We start from the raw sequence: 18462 nt of genomic DNA on the forward strand, positions 1-18462 counted from the left end.
TACTGCTTTAGACACAACCACTGTTGAATCAGAATGGTTGCGTGAGCTCTTGATGGACTTGCCTGTGGTTGAAAAACCTGTTCCGGCAATCCTTTTGAATTGTGACAATCAAACTGTAATTGTCAAAGTGAACAATTCTAAGGATAACGCGAAGTCATCAAGACACGTCAAGAGACGTTTGAAGTCTGTCAGGAAATTGCGAAACTCCGGAGTAATAACTGTTACATATATTCAAACAGACAAAAACCTGGCAGATCCCTTTACAAAGGGACTATCACGTAATGTGATAGAAAGTGCATCGAGGGAGATGGGTTTGAGACCCGTTGATGTTACGCCATAGTGGTAACACAACCTTTGTGATCGGAGATCCCGTGAATTAGGACCTGGGAAGAACAAACTAGTGGTTTAATTGAGGAGAGTATTATGTAACCCTCTCTATGTGAAGATGCACAACTCTCAAGTGCTGTAAGGCAGGTTGGCAACAAGGCTTAATGTGTTTATGTTGGCTATTTTAGCAAAGGTGCTGTCCTACAGAGCATTCTTGAAATAACACACCTATATGAGTCCGATTGTTAAACGTCGCAATCTATGAGATTTGGGTGATCTGTAGTAAACTCAAGAAGAGACCATGAAGTATGACGCATATGCTTCACCCGCGGGGTAGGCTACTGGCAGCCATGTACTGGTCATGACTTTGAGTGAAACCCTGTTCACGCAAAACTTGCAATTCAAGGATTAGTCCATTGTTCAAGTGTGAATGGATGTAGCTTAAGGTTCTAGGTGGAAGTTCAACTTAACAGTCTCCGCTGAAACACTGGTATATAAACAAGCAGCGAGTATTGGTAAATCTCTAAATGGGGATTTGAGATCTGGTGGGGGATTGTTGAAATATTGGGCCCACTTTTAGTGGCCCAAATTAGATTTCAGTTTTTCCTATAAATCTCAAAGCCCACATAGTGGCAGCCTTGTGAATTTGAGCCCAAGTTGGTGGCAGCTCACTAGGGAGTGGCAAGAGGTGGGAAGTTTAGTCCCACATGGAAAGTTGGGAGGAAGTTAGACCACCTTATAAGGTGGGTTGTTCCACCACTAGTAAGTGAGTGAGAATAGGAGTGTTACACGCGCGCTCCTCCTCCTCCTCGCTCGCTCGTCTCGACACGTGACGTGACGTCACGTCACGTCACGTCACGACGCGCCGCGCTCGTGGTGAGTGGATTGAGCCTCGAGCCGAGACTTTCCTTACTTTTTGCAGCTCAGGAAAACGAACGGAGTCCTAGACGGACGCGTCGCAGTTAATCGGTTCGGGTCGCTCCCGGATCGTGGGCTATCTGTAACCGACTCGAAACATTCGTGCGACGTGGGGATGGCCCACGTTGCCTAGGGTTTCCCGAGCCTATATAATCTCCTGCCCGGCTACCGCAGAAATACATCCAATACACGAGTTAGGGTTTCCACCTCTCTCTCTGCTTGCGCCGCCATCGTAGCCTACTCCATCCCGTGAGCCGACGTGCATCGGCGAACGGGAGAGCAGGTCTCCGGAACCGCTCGTCCTTGCGATCCTGTACGGGAGAGGGCGAATTAGGTTTTTGGGAAGCGCTCTGCGCGACTGCTCAAGCTCTTCATCACGGGTCGCCTTCCATCCAAGTCGGGCGGTGCTGCCTACCGTCGTCTTCAACACCGTCTACTTCGACCCGTCGTCCCCATCGTCAACAACGTTGTCATCAACAACGTTACTGCTGCGACATCATCTGCTACACCTCCACCGCCACCACCACCAGATCGGTACGTGCGACATATCTCGATCTGTTTAGCGATGGATGCTTTACCGTTTGCGCTGCTGCTATTCATGTTGATTAATGCATCTAGTATGTTCGAGTTTCACATGTTAGTAGTTGCTGTCATCATGTTTTATATTCTGGAATTAATCATGGAAATTGTGCTTAATTATCCAACACAAACTTAGAGTTTTCCAAGTTCTCTTTTGATCGACGCGCTTGTAACGCTGTAGCTCATGAGCTAGCAAGATATGGTGTGAACTCAGCTGTGGCTGATTCATTTTGGGCGGAATGTGCCCCCAGTTGTGTAATTGACATTATTGCAAGCGATATTGCTGTGCAAGAAGTTTAATGGAAATGTGTTTTGCCTGTCAAAAAAAAAATAGTGTGAAGGGAAACGTGGATGGAGCTGTGTCAAGGAACAATAGAGTTGGTTCTCAGTTGTTACAATTTTCAGAACAAGTGGCGGTGTTTATTTGGGATCCTCTGCAGTTATTTTCCTGGGTGTAGCAGATCCACCGACTTTAGAGACGCTGGCGTGTAGAAAGTCCCTTGCACTGACAACAGATCTTATGATTGATGATATAGTGGTGGCAAGTGACTGCAAGCAAGTGGTGAAGGACTTGGCGTCACTAGCATTTCGTTCATCCATGAAGGACGTGACTCTAATTGAGATGCTCATAACTTAGCTTGATATGCTCTTTCTTATAGGCCAGGGGCGCCATGTGTGGCTTTTAGAACCCCGTAATTCTATGTTGATTCCTGTAAATTTAGCCTTTGTTTAATAAAACGAGCAAGTTGCCCTAAAAACCCATCGTCTGTCTCGATGGGTAAAATACGCAAAAGAGGCTGAAGGGTGAAGGCACAGGCTGACAGGTCACAGGTGTTCGGAGACAAACAACACCACGGTACAGATCGACGCGAATTTTACCGTTCGCACCGCGCACGGTACGTACGGGATACAACAGAAACCAGCGTCATCTCCGGCGGGACGACCATCGAGATCCGATCATTTGTGCAGCATCTTCTGCTCGTCGGCGGAGAGCGGCTCGATCTCGCATGTCTGCACGCCCTCGCTGGGGATCTTGGGGAAGCCCTTCTTGTCGCAGGCCTCCTCGCAGCTCCTGATGCACGAGGTCTCCCTGCACTTGCCCTGGCACTGCTTCTCCATGGCCGGGATGTGCGTCCGCATGCACAGCTTCACGCACTCGCAGATGCAGTTCTGCCCCGCCTCCGCGCGCTGCACCGCTGCCGCCATTGTCATCACCGCCACCACCACCAGCGCCATTGCCACCGTCGCCGGACGTGTCGACGCCATTTTCATGCCGATTTTGCGCAAGCTCGTAGTAGTTTGTGGCCCTCGTCGACGCAGACGAGTATGTATATATATGCATGCCGTGCTGCGTTTTCTGTTGCAAGCCGTGTTAAATTAGCAAAGCGGCCGGTTTCCCTGTGGTGCTAATTAAAGGCATATATAGTTGGTGAAAAGAAGGCAGCTCATGCATAAACTATGGCTCGTTGGCTCCTTGTAGGCCTTGAAAGGAGGTATCGATTGGTTAATCATGGAAGTGGCTAGCTAATAATAGCATTCTGGGAGCCGATATGCTAAAGGGTCCGTCTACAAATAGGTTGGTTGCTTTTTTGCCTCGCGCCTTTTTTTTAACAATCAATACCGTGTATATTCAGTGTAACAAATAGTGAGGGTTTTTATAGTACCCTATACTGCAGGTAGCAGTATAGAATATGTCACCGTTAATTTGCTCAGGGTATGATAGATAATTCCATCTTTCCTAATTAGTGAGGAAAAAAAACTTAAAACGAGTTGCTGATGGGCCAAGATCTCAGGTCGTGTCTCCTCACGCGGCTGCTTCTCAGCCCGTCTCTCCCCACGCCATCTCTCATCTTGCCTTTCACGCCATCGCTGTGTCCATCTTGCCTCCGCCACCGCCACCGCCAGCTAGGTCGCCCGCTGGCCGACCTTGCCGCAACATCGCCGCCGTGTTCAACCCAGGTCGCCCGCTCGTCGGCCTCGCCGCAGCGCGCTGCCACGTTTGACCGAATTCGTTCAAAACATGATTCGAACCCTAGCCTGCCGGGATTGCAACTGCCTATCCGGCCACCAGGCTACAACCTTAGTTCTCTGGTCAGGATGAACTGGAAGGTGCGTCCTAATCCGGGAACCTCAGCCTAAGTAAATACAAACTCAGAGAAGTTAGACTATATCAAACAAGCTTTGTAAGTTAAGATTGGAAAATTCGATATGTCTATTTCATCAAGAATTCCACCCGCAGCAATCCCCTATGTAGATTCAGTTGCTAGTTTCACATGTTGTAAACCTTTGTAATAGTAGTAGTTTTTATTTCTTTTCATGTTGCATAGATGTTGTTAGCAGATTTATAAACCGAATTACTGGTTGATTGAATTACTGTGCAGATCCATCACGAGTTAGACCAGGTGGCAAACCCTGTGAATAGTTTTTTTTCTTTTTGCCCAGATGCCGGTTGAAGCACTTGAAACTTAATGTATATGCCCATAGACAGCAATTTCACTTCCGGAAGAGAAGCAGCCCATCTTGTCCCATCTAGTGCAGTTGAAGCACCTCTCTTCTCCTCTTTTTAGTAGCCAATGCACTGATCGAAATTGTTTCATCCAAGGTACGGTATGATCGATTCATGTTTAAAAAATTCTTTATTTACATATCCTGACGATTCATGTTTGAAAAATCCATTATTTACATATCCTGAATTTCGTTACTTTCTTTTGCCTGTTTCAGAGTCAAAAATTCAGATCCCGTCTGTAATGCAGCTCCTGAATGTTGTACACATATGTTTATCCACTGCCATCAACTTTGGAGCTTACTGCACTCCAGGATTGCTGCTGATTTCCCGGTCCAGAGTACAGAGCGCTACAAGACCGATGGTTGGCAGTTGCTTGCTAGGAGGAGAGATGCTAGTTCTATTACTGCTTTTTAGTCCAGGTTTCAGATTGTCATGGTTCCTGGTGTAGTGTGTCATATGTCCTATGGTTCCAATTTTTCACAGATCCTAGCTCAGTATTATCCGAGTTCTTGATGTTGTACTTGTAACATACTCTTTTCTTATTAATAAAGATCAGCGTCTGGTCTTTGTTAAATGATTTTGGCATGGGTGCATTGTAGTGTGATGAAACAAGGGACTTACTGTTGGTACAGAGGCATGCCGTAAATGCAGAGGTTTAGGCATTGCATGCTCTAGTATCCTATGTCTGAAGATGACAAAAAAATTGGCTAATAAAGCATCATCATAAATGAACGAACAATTAGTGGGATAATCACAGGAACAAGTAAAAAGATGGAATTGGTAAATCAACATCCTCATTGTCATGATCCAGTTCAATGGAACACATATTTATGTTCTGAACCAACTAAATACAAGAAGAAATAATAAAAGGTACTACTGCTATGCCTACTCCTTGCATCCTCCAGGATTCATGGAATCAAAATCCAATCTTCTCGAAGTGGGCTGCAGCTCTGAAGTTTTATCAGTTTGGAGTAGAAGTTCTGTATATCCTCCTTGGATGAATGTGCCAAGCATGTTCGAAGAATCCCCGTGAAAAGTATGGTTTGTGAAGTGTGGTATTGCAGCATCAAAACTCGCGCTTGCCTCAAAAGGTCTCCGCTGAATGAAGAACCACGACAACAACAATAAAATGAAAATTAGAAGAGATACAAGTCCGGTTGGTGTTTGTTGATGCTGAAAGGGGGCTCCTGGATTTAATAGTGACACAACATTGTCTAATGATATGCTTTCCACATACAAACGGGGAGTTTATGCTCCAACATCTCCACAGAAACCTAAAACCCAATCTTGAGCTTTACTTGTAAAATCAGATTTCCAATACAGGAACAACATCAAGAATCCCTTTGTCAACACTGTCAGCATAAAAAAGATATTAGAATCAGATACAAGGATTTTACAACTATATTACCTGAAACAGATAACAGAAATAAATTATGAAGTATGCCAATTAGACAGAGTATCATTCACTTCTACAAAACAATATTATCTATATCTTTTCGGTTAAATGGGTAATTCCTAGTTCTTTCTAAGCACCCATAACAGGAACCAAATCAACCAACTAACATACTAGGCTATGTAGCACTCGCAATTGACTGAAAATTTCAATTCACAAACTGAAATACAGTTCATGATGGTATCAATTCATCTGCACAGAGCTATGGTATCATTTTACCTAAGTCATATGCTCGGATTTTAGCGGCACGGCCTCATCGCTGTATGCTGCATGCTGCACGCTGCATCACTGTCGTGGTTGGAAACTCTGCAGGGCAACAACCGTCATCCACCAGACCTCGACGCCGTGACAAGACTGATGACCATGGAGGTTCGATGATGACCATGGACGTAAGGCCACTCAACCCAATTTGCGGCAGGAGGAGGCGGCGCTGCAGCTGGGCGTGCAGCTGGGCGTGCAGCTGCTGGGCGACGACGCATTCCGCAACTTCCGCCACTCTAACTCCGCCGCCAACCATGGTCCGCCTGTTGGCCCGGGACACCGTCTGAGAAGAGCTGAGCCGGTTGTCTTCAACGATTACAAATAAAGTCTAAAATATAGCAGCACATTTTTGAGGTCTTCAAACTCTTTATTTTTCCATGACAGAATCTTATACTTTTCTGAAGACAACCAAAGATATATACCAAATCTTTTTTTTAGAAATATCAATGGAGGTTCTCCCATAATTTTATTTTTAAGCTGTAGTGCTAAGGTTACGTTCACGCGCGTAGCCATTGAAGTAGTGTGGTGACCCGGCATACCACTGCATGGTGTAGTATGCAAGTCTGATATAACACCAATGAAACACCGTTCCACTAGTATTATATCGCTCAGAGTGGTACAATAAAAACATATGCGGGTCCAAGGCATGTCTATAGAATTACACACAGACTTTGTTACATAAGATCATCATAGCCTCCTACTTTACAATGAGGTAAAACTGCAAATAAACTCCAGAAGAACGACTCGTAGTCTAATCCAAACACGAACTCTATTTGTAGAGTATTAAACTAACTACAGAGGCCATGAATAGATTCTAGCTAAATAGGAGCTAGGTTTAGGAAGCTAGTTCCTTTCTATTGCTAATCTAGGTTTTCTCCTTGTTGGATGTGGTATCAGACCCTTCTGACAGGTCTTGTCCCGTGAAGTAGTTGTTGACTCCTCGGCCTTCGAGTTGCACTGTAGATCCTCCTTCGATGCCTCCATATCTAAGCAGGGGATTTAAGAGTGGGATGAGTACGAGCGTACTCAACAAGTTCATTATAGGAAAGAGGTGTTTAATGCACTAGCTACAGTATTAGACCAGAAAGTCTAATACCAATGCAGGTTTTCATAATCATTTCTTCAAAAGGTTGCTTTTATTCAGAAGAACTATGTCCGTCAGCCTTCACCGGTTTACTAGAACTTCATGGAGTTCCTTTCCGGCAGCGTTCGCAGTTCCAAAACCCGGAACAGGGAGTGACTGGTCACGATTCATTACACTCTGCAGAGGTGAGTTGCTTTACCCATAAGAGATCTTAACCTTGGTGCCAACCGGGCTCGAGTTTCCCGTCCACACTTCCTTTGGTGTGAGGCCCGGTATAAGGTCATAGCCAATCATATTCCTCCGCTACCTCGCACACCCAACCTTTGTTGCATGCCCCGACCCTGGGTCCTCGCCGGTCCTCTTATACCAATTAAGGATGGACCCCGGCCACGAAGTCTGGGATCGAACCAAACTCCTTCGTCGGTAGATGCAACCCCTCATAGACCGCAATACCGTGGGGACTTTAGGCTTCCCCAGCCACCGCTTGATCCTCGGGCTACAAGTGTCTACGGACAAAGCCGTGGGGACTTTAGGCTTCCCCAGCCACCGCTTGCACCCTTGGAATACAAGTGTCTACGGTAAAGCGCGTTCGTTGATGTACAAGAGGTGGAAATACAATTGACTATTCCGTCCCACTCCAGATCTTATGGTTAACACGGTTATTACGGCACAAGAATCACTGGACGACATTTGTTGTTTAATCCTAGATGGATATAAACCCTTGTAATGGAACCTCCACCATATCAACACAATCCATGGTTCCATTGTCCACCACATAGTCATATTCATAGTTATGAAAATAGTGGTTTTTCTTTTTATGCAATAGTGATAAACATAGTACTTTGCAAGTAATTTGGTAAAAATACTCAAATGGCATGAGTAAGCGATGAACTTGCCTTTCTTGGCTGCAAGATTATGCAGACAAGGTCTTCGATACGCAATAACTCCAAATTCTGAAATAGCATCATCGTCCGGTAAGGATGATTTTTAAAGATTGGCAAGGATGCAATAATGCATAAGTATGGGATGCAATCGCGCTAAGCGTAACCTAACCCCGATGATTTAGGATTAGTGAGTTGAAATGATTTGTTTAGGGTGTGTTGCACTTTTAGAGTGGTTCCACAAACAAGGTTCTTATTAAGGTTTGATTACTTGGTATTATAAATAAGTAGTAGAATGTATAATAATAATCAAACACACCAAGGCATAGTAATTGTAAAATATATGAAGAGCAGTTGTCAATTTTAAGTCCTGTAGTGCATGGTTGATGCTTACTTGTTATATACTTCAAAAGAATAACTTTTGAAGAACATATTCTTTAATAGAGAATAAGTATGATAATTGGGTTTGTGGGGTTCTATGGTTTCCTATGATTGGAACTAGTTATTAGAGCAAGTCTTAGATGGATCACAACAGAGTTGGATTCATCAATAGCTAGAGATCATATGGTTTTAGTGAAACACATCTTAAGTAATTGCTTATACATGGTTGCTATCAAGATTGGTATATCTTGCTAGTGCTAGTTGAATATTGGTTATAGGTCCTATTAGGCAGGATTGATGATGATCCTTAATTTACTTCAAAAGAATAACTTTTGAAGAACATACTTCTTAAATAATAAGAAGTATTTCAATTAAGGTTGAGGTTGTCTAGGTTAGCTATTGGAACTCTGAGCAGAGAATAGTTGGGTTTTTTAAATGGGGTGGTGATACGTCTCAAACGTATCTATAATTTCTTATGTTCCATGCTACTTTTATGATGATACTCACATGTTTTATACACACTTTATGTCATTATTATGCATTTTCTGGCACTAACCTATTGAAGAGATGCCGAAGAGCCAGTTGTTGTTTTCTGCTGTTTTTGGTTTCAGAAATCCTACAAAGGAAATATTCTCGGAATTGGACGAAATCAACGCCCAGGGTCTTATTTTTCCACGAAGCTTCCAGAAGACCGAAGGGGATACGAAGTGGGGCCACGAGGTGGCCAGACCATAGGACGGCGCGTCCTGGGAGGGGCCCGCGCCGGCCTATGGTGTGGGCCCCCCGCGCCGCCTCCAACCCTACCCTTCCGCCTACTTATACCTTCGTCGCGAAAGCCCCTTTACCGAGAGCCACGATACGGAAAACCTTCCAGAGACGCCGCCGCCGCCAATCCCATCTCGGGGGATTCAGGAGATTGCCTCCGGCACCCTGCCGGAGAGGGGAATCATCTCCCGGAGGACTCTTCATCACCATGATCGCCTCCGGATTGATGTGTGAGTAGTTCACCCCTGGACTATGGGTCCATAGCAGTAGCTAGATGGTTGTCTTCTCCTCATTGTGCTATCATGTTAGATCTTGTGAGCTGCCTATCATGATCAAGATCATCTATTTGTAATGCTACATGTTGTGTTTGTTGGGATCCGATTAATATGGAATACTATGTCAAGTTGATTATCAATCTATCATATATGTGTTGTTTATGTTCTTGCATGCTCTCCGTTGCTAGTAGAGGCTCTGGCCAAGTTGATACTTGTAACTCCAAGAGGGAGTATTTATGCTCGATAGTGGGTTCATGCCTCCATTGAATGCGGGACGTGTGAGAAAGTTCTAAGGTTGTGGATGTGCTGTTGCCACTAGGGATAAAACATCAATGCTTTGTCTAAGGATATTTGTGTTGATTACATTACGCACCATACTTAATGCAATTGTCTGTTGTTTGCAACTTAATACTGGAAGGGGTGCGGATGCTAACCCGAAGGTGGACTTTTTAGGCATAGATGCATGCTGGATAGCGGTCTATGTACTTTGTCGTAATGCCCTGATTAAATCTCATAGTAGTCATCGTGATATGTATGTGCATTGTTATGCCCTCTCTATTTGTCAATTGCCCAACTGTAATTTGTTCACCCAACATGCTATTTATCTTATGGGAGAGACACCACTAGTGAACTGTGGACCCCGGTCCATTCTTTTACATCTGAAATACAATCTACTGCAAACTCTGTTCTTTACTGTTCTTCGCAAACAAACATCATTTTCCACACCATACGTTTAATCCTTTGTTTACAGCAAGCCGGTGAGATTGACAACCTCACTGTTACGTTGGGGCAAAGTACTTTGATTGTGTTGTGCAGGTTCCACGTTGGCGCCGGAATCCCTGGTGTTGTGCCGCACTACACTCCGTCACCAACAACCTTCACGTGTTCCTTGACTCCTACTGGTTCGATAACCTTGGTTTCATACTGAGGGAAAACTCGCTGCTGTACGCATCACACCGTCCTATTGGGGTTCCCAACGGACGTGTGTTAACTACCACGCCAACAGCAAGGATTTTTCTGGCGCCGTTGCCGGGGAGATCAAGACACGCTGCAAGGGGAGTCTCCCACATCCAATCTCTTTACTTTGTTTTTGTCTTGCTTTATTTTATTTATTGCTTTGCTAGTTTCCTTATATCAAAAACACGAAAAAAAATTAGTTGCTTTACTTTATTTCATCTTGTTTGCGTTCTCTATATAAAAAAAACACAAAAAAATAAGTTACTTGCATTACTTTATTTAGGTTGCTTTATTTACTACTGTTAAAATGAATACTCCTGAGAATACTAAGTTGTGTGACTTCACTAGCACAAATAATAATGATTTCCTATGCACACCTATTGCTCCACCTGCTACTGCAGCAGAATTTTTTGAAATTAAACCTGCTTTACTAAATCTTGTTATGAGAGAGCAATTTTCTGGTGTTAGTTCTGATGATGCTGCTGCCCATCTTAATAATTTTGTTGAACTTTGTGAAATGCAAAAGTATAAGGATGTAGATGGTGACATTATAAAATTGAAATTGTTTCCTTTATAAAGATTGGTTGCTATTGATACGTCTCCGACGTATCGATAATTTCTTATGTTTCATGCCACATTATTGATGATATCTACATGTTTTATACACATTATATGTCATATTTATGCGTTTTCCGGAACTAACCTATTGACGAGATGCCGAAGTGCTAGTTCCTGTTTTCTGCTGTTTTTTGTTTCAGAAATCCTAGTAAGGAAATATTCTCGGAATTGGACGAAATCAACACCCAGCATCTTAGAATCCCCGGGAGCTTCCAGAACACCCGAGAGCCGCCAGAGAGGGGCCACAGGGGGGCCACACATGGTGGCGGCGCGACCCAGGAGGGGGGCGCGCCGCCCTAGTGTCTGGTGGCCCCAGACCCCTTCTGACGCCGCCCTTCCGCCTACTTAAGGTCTCCGTCGCGAAAACCCTATTACGTTCGACGAAACCAGAGAAAACCTTCCAGAGCCGCCGCCATCGCGAAGCCAAGATCTGGGGGACAGGAGTCTCTGTTCCGGCACGCCGCCGGGACGGGGAAGTGCCCCCGGAAGGCTTCTCCATCAACACCACCGCCATCTTCATCAACGCTGCTGTCTCCCATGAGGAGGGAGTAGTTCTCCATCGAGGCTCGGGGCTGTACCGGTAGCTATGTGGTTAATCTCTCTCCTATGTGCTTCAATACAATAATCTCATGAGCTGCCTTACATGATTGAGATTCATATGATGATGCTTGTAATCTAGATGTCATTATGCTAGTCAAGTGGATTTTACTTACGTGATCTCCGGAGACTCCTTGTCCCACGTGTGTAAAGGTGACAATGTGTGCACCGTGTGGGTCTCTTAGGCTATATTTCATAGAATACTTATTCACTGTTATGAATGGCATAGTGAAGTGCTTATTTATATCTCTTTATGATTGCAATGTGTTTTGTATCACAATATATCTGTGTGCTACTCTAGTGATGTTATTAAAGTAGTTTATTCCTCCTGCACGGTGTAATGGTGACAGTGTGTGCATCGTGTAGTACTTGGCGTAGGCTATGATTGTGATCTCTTGTAGATTATGAAGTTAACTATTGCTATGATAGTATTGATGTGATCTATTCCTCCTTTCGTAGTGTGAAGGTGACAGTGTGCATGCTATGTTAGTACTTGGTTTGGTTATGTTGATCTGTCATGCACTCTAAGGTTATTTAAATATGAACATTGAATATTGTGGAGCTTGTTAATTCCGGCATTGAGGGTTCGTGTAATCCTACACAGTTAGTGATGTTCATCATCCAACAAGAGGGTGTAGAGTCTAGCATCTATCTATTTATTCTGTTATGTGATCAATGTTGAGAGTGTCCACTAGTGAAAGTATGATCCCTAGGCCTTGTTCCTAAATACTGCTATCGCTGCTTGTTTACTGTTTTACTGCATCTTTACTTCCTGCAATATTACTACCATCAACTGCACGCCAGCAAGCACTTTTCTGGCGCCGTACTACTGCTCATATTCATTCATACCACTTGTATTTCACTATCTCTTCGCCGAACTAGTGCACCTATTAGGTGTGTTGGGGACACAAGAGACTTCTTGCTTTGTGGTTGCAGGGTTGCATGAGAGGGATATCTTTGACCTCTTCCTCACTGAGTTCGATAAACCTTGGGTGATCCACTTAAGGGAAACTTGCTGCTGTTCTACAAACCTCTGCTCTTGGAGGGCCAACACTGTCTACAAGAATAGAAGCACCCGTAGACATCAAGCTATTTTCTGGCGCCGTTGCCGGGGAGGAAAGGTAAACGGCACTCACACACCGGATCCCGGCAACGAAGCTATTTTCTGGCGCCGTTGCCGGGAAGGAAAGGTAAAAGGCTCTCATACTCCGGTCCCAGGTAAAGTACTCTTCTGGTGCCATTGTGTGTGTGCTCGAAGCTATTTCCTTTAGATCCTGCAATTGCATATTTTTGTTTCTTGTTTACACTAGTTTGGCATAATGGACAACAATGAGCTTCTTATTCTATTTCCTGATTTAAGACATGGATGGTTTGATGCGAAAATTAAAAAACCTATGGAACATATTAGTATGAACGCTTTGAACACCATTGTTGCTAATGATATGGAAAATTCTAAGCTTGGGGAAGCTGGCTTTGATGAGCATGATATTTTTAGTCCCCCAAGCATTGAGGAGAAATTTACTTTGATGATACTTTGCCTCCTATTTATGATGATTATAATGATATTGGTCTTTTAGTACCGCCTATTATGGAAGATAAATTTGATTATGATTACAATATGCCTCCTATATTTGATGATGAGAATAATAATGATAGCTACTTTGTTGAATTTGCTCCCACTACAACTAATAAAATTGATTATGCTTATGTGGAGAGTAATGATACTTTTATGCATGTGAATAAGAATGCTTTATGTGATACTTATATTGTTGAGTTTGCTCATGTTGCTACTGAAAGTTATTATGAGAGAGGAAAATATGGTTGTAGAAATTTTCATGTTACTAAAACACCTCTCTATATGCTGAAATTTTTGAAGTTACTCTTATTTTATCTTCCTATGCTTGTTACTTTGCTCTTCATGAACTTGTTTATTTACAAGATTCCTATGCATAGGAAGCATGTTAGACTTAAATTTGTTTTAAATTTGCCTTTTGATGCTCTCTTTTGCTTCAACTACTATTTCTTGCGAGTGCATCATTAAAACTGCTGAGCCCATCTTAATGGCTATAAAGAAAGCACTTCTTGGGAGATAACCCATGTGTTTATTTTACTACAGCAATTTTTGTTTTATTGAGTCTTGGAAGTTGTTTACTACTGTAGCAACCTCTCCTTATCATGTTTTTGTGCCAAGTAAAGTCTCTATGGTAAAGTTGATGCTAGATTTGGATTGCTGCGCAGAAACAGCATTGCTGTCTGTCACGAATTCGCGCAGAAGTCTCTGTAAAAAAATCAAAAAAATCTGCAAATTTACGTGTGTGATCCTCAGATATGTACGCAACTTTCATTAGTTTTGAGTTTTTTCGTTTGAGCAAGTTAAGTGCCCCTTCCAAGTTCGTCTTTACGGACTGTTCTGTTTTTGACAGATTCTGCCTTTTATTTCGCATTGCCGCTTTTGCTAAGTTGAATGAGTTTCTTTGTTCCATTAACTTTCAGAAGTTTTGTGCAATGTCCAGAAGTGTTAAGAATGATTGTGTCACCTCTGAACATGTGAATTTTTGATTGTGCACTAACCCTTTAATGAGTTTGCTTAAAGTTTGGTGTGGAGGAAGTTTTCAAGGGTCAAGAGAGGAGGATGATATACTATGATCAAGAAGAGTGAAAAGTCTAAGCTTGGGGATGCCCCGGTGGTTCATCCCTGCATATTTCAAGAAGACTCAAGCATCTAAGCTTGGGGATGCCCAAGGCATCCCCTTCTTCATCGACAACTTATCAGGTTTCTTCTCTTGAAACTATATTTTTATTCGGTCACATCTTATGTGCTTTACTTGGAGCGTCTGTTTGTTTTTATTTTTGTTTTGTTTGAATAAAAGCTTGTGTGGGAGAGAGACACGCTCCTATGGTTCATATGAACACATGTGTTCTTAGCTTTTAATGTTCATGGCGAAGGTTGAAACTGCTTCGTTAATTGTTATATGGTTGGAAACGGGAAATGCTACATGTAGTAATTGATAAAATGTCTTGAATAATTTGATACTTGGCAATTGTTGTGCTCATGTTTAAGCTCTTGCATCATATACTTTGCACCCATTAATGAAGAAATACATAGAGCTTGCTAAAATTTGGTTTGCATAATTGGTCTCTCTAAGATCTAGATAATTTCTAGTAAAGAGTTTGAACAACAAGGAAGACGGTGTAGAGTCTTATAATGTTTACAATATGTCTTTTATGTGAGTTTTGCTGCACCGGTTCATCCTTGTGTTTGTTTCAAATAACCTTGCTAGCCTAAACCTTGTATCGAGAGGGAATACTTCTCATGCATCCAAAATCCTTGAGCCAACCACTATGCCATTTGTGTCCACCATACCTACCTACTACATGGTATTTCTCCGCCATTCCAAAGTAAATTGCTCATGTGCTACCTTTAAACAATTCAAAAGCTATTATCTCTTATTTGTGTCAATGTTTTATAGCTCATGAGGAAGTATGTGGTGTTTTATCTTTCGATCTTGTCATTTACTTTTGACAGACTTTCACAATGGACTAGTGGCTCATCCGCTTATCCAATAATTTTGCAAAAAGAGCTGGCAATGGGGTTCCCAGCCCCAATTAATTAACTTGCATTAATAATTCTCTTCACATGTTTTGCTCTGATTCATCAGTAAGCAACTTAAATTTGCAAATAGACACTCCTCCATGGTATGAGATTGTTGGAAGGCACCCGAGGATTCGGTTAGCCATGGCTTGAGAAAGAAAAGGTTGGGAGGAGTGTCATCTAAAAAAATGAAAAGATAAAAACTAAACTAAAGTACATGTGTAAACAAAAGAGAAGAGGGATGATCTACCTTGGTGGTAGAGATAACGTCCTTCATGGGAGCCGCTCTTGAAAGTCTGGTTGACGAGGTAGTTAGAGTACCCATTACCATTCATTGACAACAACAAACACCTCTCAAAATTTTACTTTTATGCTCTCTATATGATTTCAAAACTTGAAAAGCTCTAGCACATGATTTAATCCCTGCTTCCCTCTGCGAAGGGCCTTTCTTTTACTTTTATGTTGAGTCAGTTCACCTATTCCTCTCCACCTCAAGAAGCAAACACTTGTGTGAATTGTGCATTGATTCCTACATACTTGCATATTGCACTTGTTATATTACTTTACATTGACAATATCCATGAGATATACATGTTATAAGTTGAAAGCAACCGCTGAAACTTAATCTTCCTTTGTGTTGCTTCAATACCTTTACTTTGATTTATTGCTTTATGAGTTAACTCTTATGCAAGACTTATTGATGCTTGTCTTGAAGTACTATTCATGAAAAGTCTTTGCTTTATGATTCATTTGTTTACTCATGTCATTACCATTGTTTTGTCGCTGCATTCATTACATATGCTTACAATAGTATGATCAAGGTTATGATGGCATGTCACTCCAGAAATTATCGTTGTTATCGTTTACCTGCTCGGGACGAGCAGGAACTAAGCTTGGGGATGCTGATACGTCTCCGACGTATCGATAATTTCTTATGTTTCATGCCACATTATTGATGATATCTACATGTTTTATAAACATTATATGTCATATTTATGCGTTTTCCGGAACTAACCTATTGACGAGATGCCGAAGTGCCAGTTCCTGTTTTCTGCTGTTTTTGGTTTCAGAAATCCTAGTAAGGAAATATTCTCGGAATTGGACGAAATCAACGCCCAGCATCTTAGAATCCCCGGGAGCTTCCAGAACACTCGAGAGCCGCCAGAGAGGGGCCACAAGGGGCCCACACATGGTGGCGGCGCGGCCCAGGAGGGGGGCGCGCCGCCCTAGTGTCTGGTGGCCCCAGACCCCTTCTGATGCCGCCCTTCCGCCTACTTAAGGTCTCCGTCGCGAAAACCCTATTACGTTCGACGAAACCAGAGAAAACCTTCCAGAGCCGCCGCCATCGCGAAGCCAAGATCTGGGGGACAGGAGTCTCTGTTCCGGCACGCCGCCGGGACGGGGAAGTGCCCCCGGAAGGCTTCTCCATCAACACCACCGCCATCTTCATCAACGCTGCTGTCTCCCATGAGGAGGGAGTAGTTCTCCATCGAGGCTCGGGGCTGTACCGGTAGCTATGTGGTTAATCTCTCTCCTATGTGCTTCAGTACAATAATCTCATGAGCTGCCTTACATGATTGAGATTCATATGATGATGCTTGTAATCTAGATGTCATTATGCTAGTCAAGTGGATTTTACTTATGTGATCTCCGGAGACTCCTTGTCCCACGTGTGTAAAGGTGACAGTGTGTGCACCGTGTGGGTCTCTTAGGCAAATACTTATTCACTGTTATGAATGGCATAGTGAAGTGCTTATTTATATCTCTTTATGATTGCAATGTGTTTTGTATCACAATATATCTGTGTGCTACTCTAGTGATGTTATTAAAGTAGTTTATTCCTCCTGCACGGTGTAATGGTGACAGTGTGTGCATCGTGTAGTACTTGGCGTAGGCTATGATTGTGATCTCTTGTAGATTATGAAGTTAACTATTGCTATGATAGTATTGATGTGATCTATTCCTCCTTTCGTAGTGTGAAGGTGACAGTGTGCATGCTATGTTAGTACTTGGTTTGGTTATGTTGATCTGTCATGCACTCTAAGGTTATTTAAATATGAACATTGAATATTGTGGAGCTTGTTAACTCCGGCATTGAGGGTTCGTGTAATCCTACACAGTTAGTGATGTTCATCATCCAACAAGAGGGTGTAGAGTCTAGCATCTATCTATTTATTCTGTTATGTGATCAATGTTGAGAGTGTCCACTAGTGAAAGTATGATCCCTAGGCCTTGTTCCTAAATACTGCTATCGCTGCTTGTTTCTTGTTTTTTGCATCTTTACTTCTGCAATATTACTACCATCAGCGCACGCCCGACAAGCACTTTTACGGCGCCGTACTACTGCTCATATTCATTCATACCACTTGTATTTCACTATCTCTTCGCCGAACTAGTGCACCTATTAGGTGTGTTGGGGACACAAGAGACTTCTTGCTTTGTGGTTGCAGGGTTGCATGAGAGGGATATCTTTGACCTCTTCCTCCCTGAGTTCGATAAACCTTGGGTGATCCACTTAAGGGAAACTTGCTGCTGTTCTACAAACCTCTGCTCTTGGAGGCCCAACACTGTCTACAAGAATAGAAGCACCCGTAGACATCAGCTATCTTTGCCTAAGAATAGTATTGATTCATGGACTAAATGTAAGGATGCTTTCATTGGTAGATATTATCCTCCTGCTAAAATTATATCTTTGAGAAGTAGCATGATGAATTTTAAGCAATTGGGTAATGAACATGTTGCTCAAGCATGGGAAAGAATGAAATCTTTGGTAAAGAATTGCCCTACCCATGGACTAACTACTTGGATGATCATCCAAACCTTCTATGCAGGATTAAATTTTTCTTCGCGGAACCTATTGGATTCAGCTGCTGGAGGTACCTTTATGTCCATCACTTTGGGGGCGGCAACAAAGCTTCTTGATAATATGATGATCAACTACTCTGAATGGCACACTGAGAGGGCTCCACAAGGTAAGAAGGTAAATTCTGTTGAAGAAACCTCCTCCTTGAGTGATAAAATTGATGCTATTATGTCTATGCTTGTGAATGGTAGATCTAATGTTGATCCAAATAATGTTCCTTTAGTTTCATTGGTTGCTCAAGAAGAGCATGTTGATGTGAACTTCATTAAAAGTAATAATTTCAACAACAATGCTTATAGGAATAATTCTGGTAACAACTATAGGCCATATCCTTCTAATAATGGTAATGGTTATGGTAATTCTTATGGTAATTCTTACAACAATAATAGGAGTGTACCCTCTGGT

The 18462-nt window shown here is 42.7% G+C and overlaps 1 long non-coding RNA gene across 1 annotated transcript; it reads right to left on the minus strand.

Annotated features, from left to right (window-relative positions):
• Positions 1 to 5107: 5107 nt before the first annotated feature.
• Positions 5108 to 6228, minus strand: LOC127338557 (uncharacterized). Its single transcript, XR_007874418.1, has 2 exons — positions 6003 to 6228; positions 5108 to 5682 (listed from the first exon to the last, which is right to left on the minus strand). It is a non-coding gene; the product is annotated as an uncharacterized lncRNA (long non-coding RNA).
• Positions 6229 to 18462: the final 12234 nt, after the last annotated feature.

The sequence above is a fragment of the Lolium perenne genome, chromosome 3, assembly GCF_019359855.2.
Source record: "Lolium perenne isolate Kyuss_39 chromosome 3, Kyuss_2.0, whole genome shotgun sequence".
NCBI lineage: Eukaryota > Viridiplantae > Streptophyta > Magnoliopsida > Poales > Poaceae > Lolium > Lolium perenne.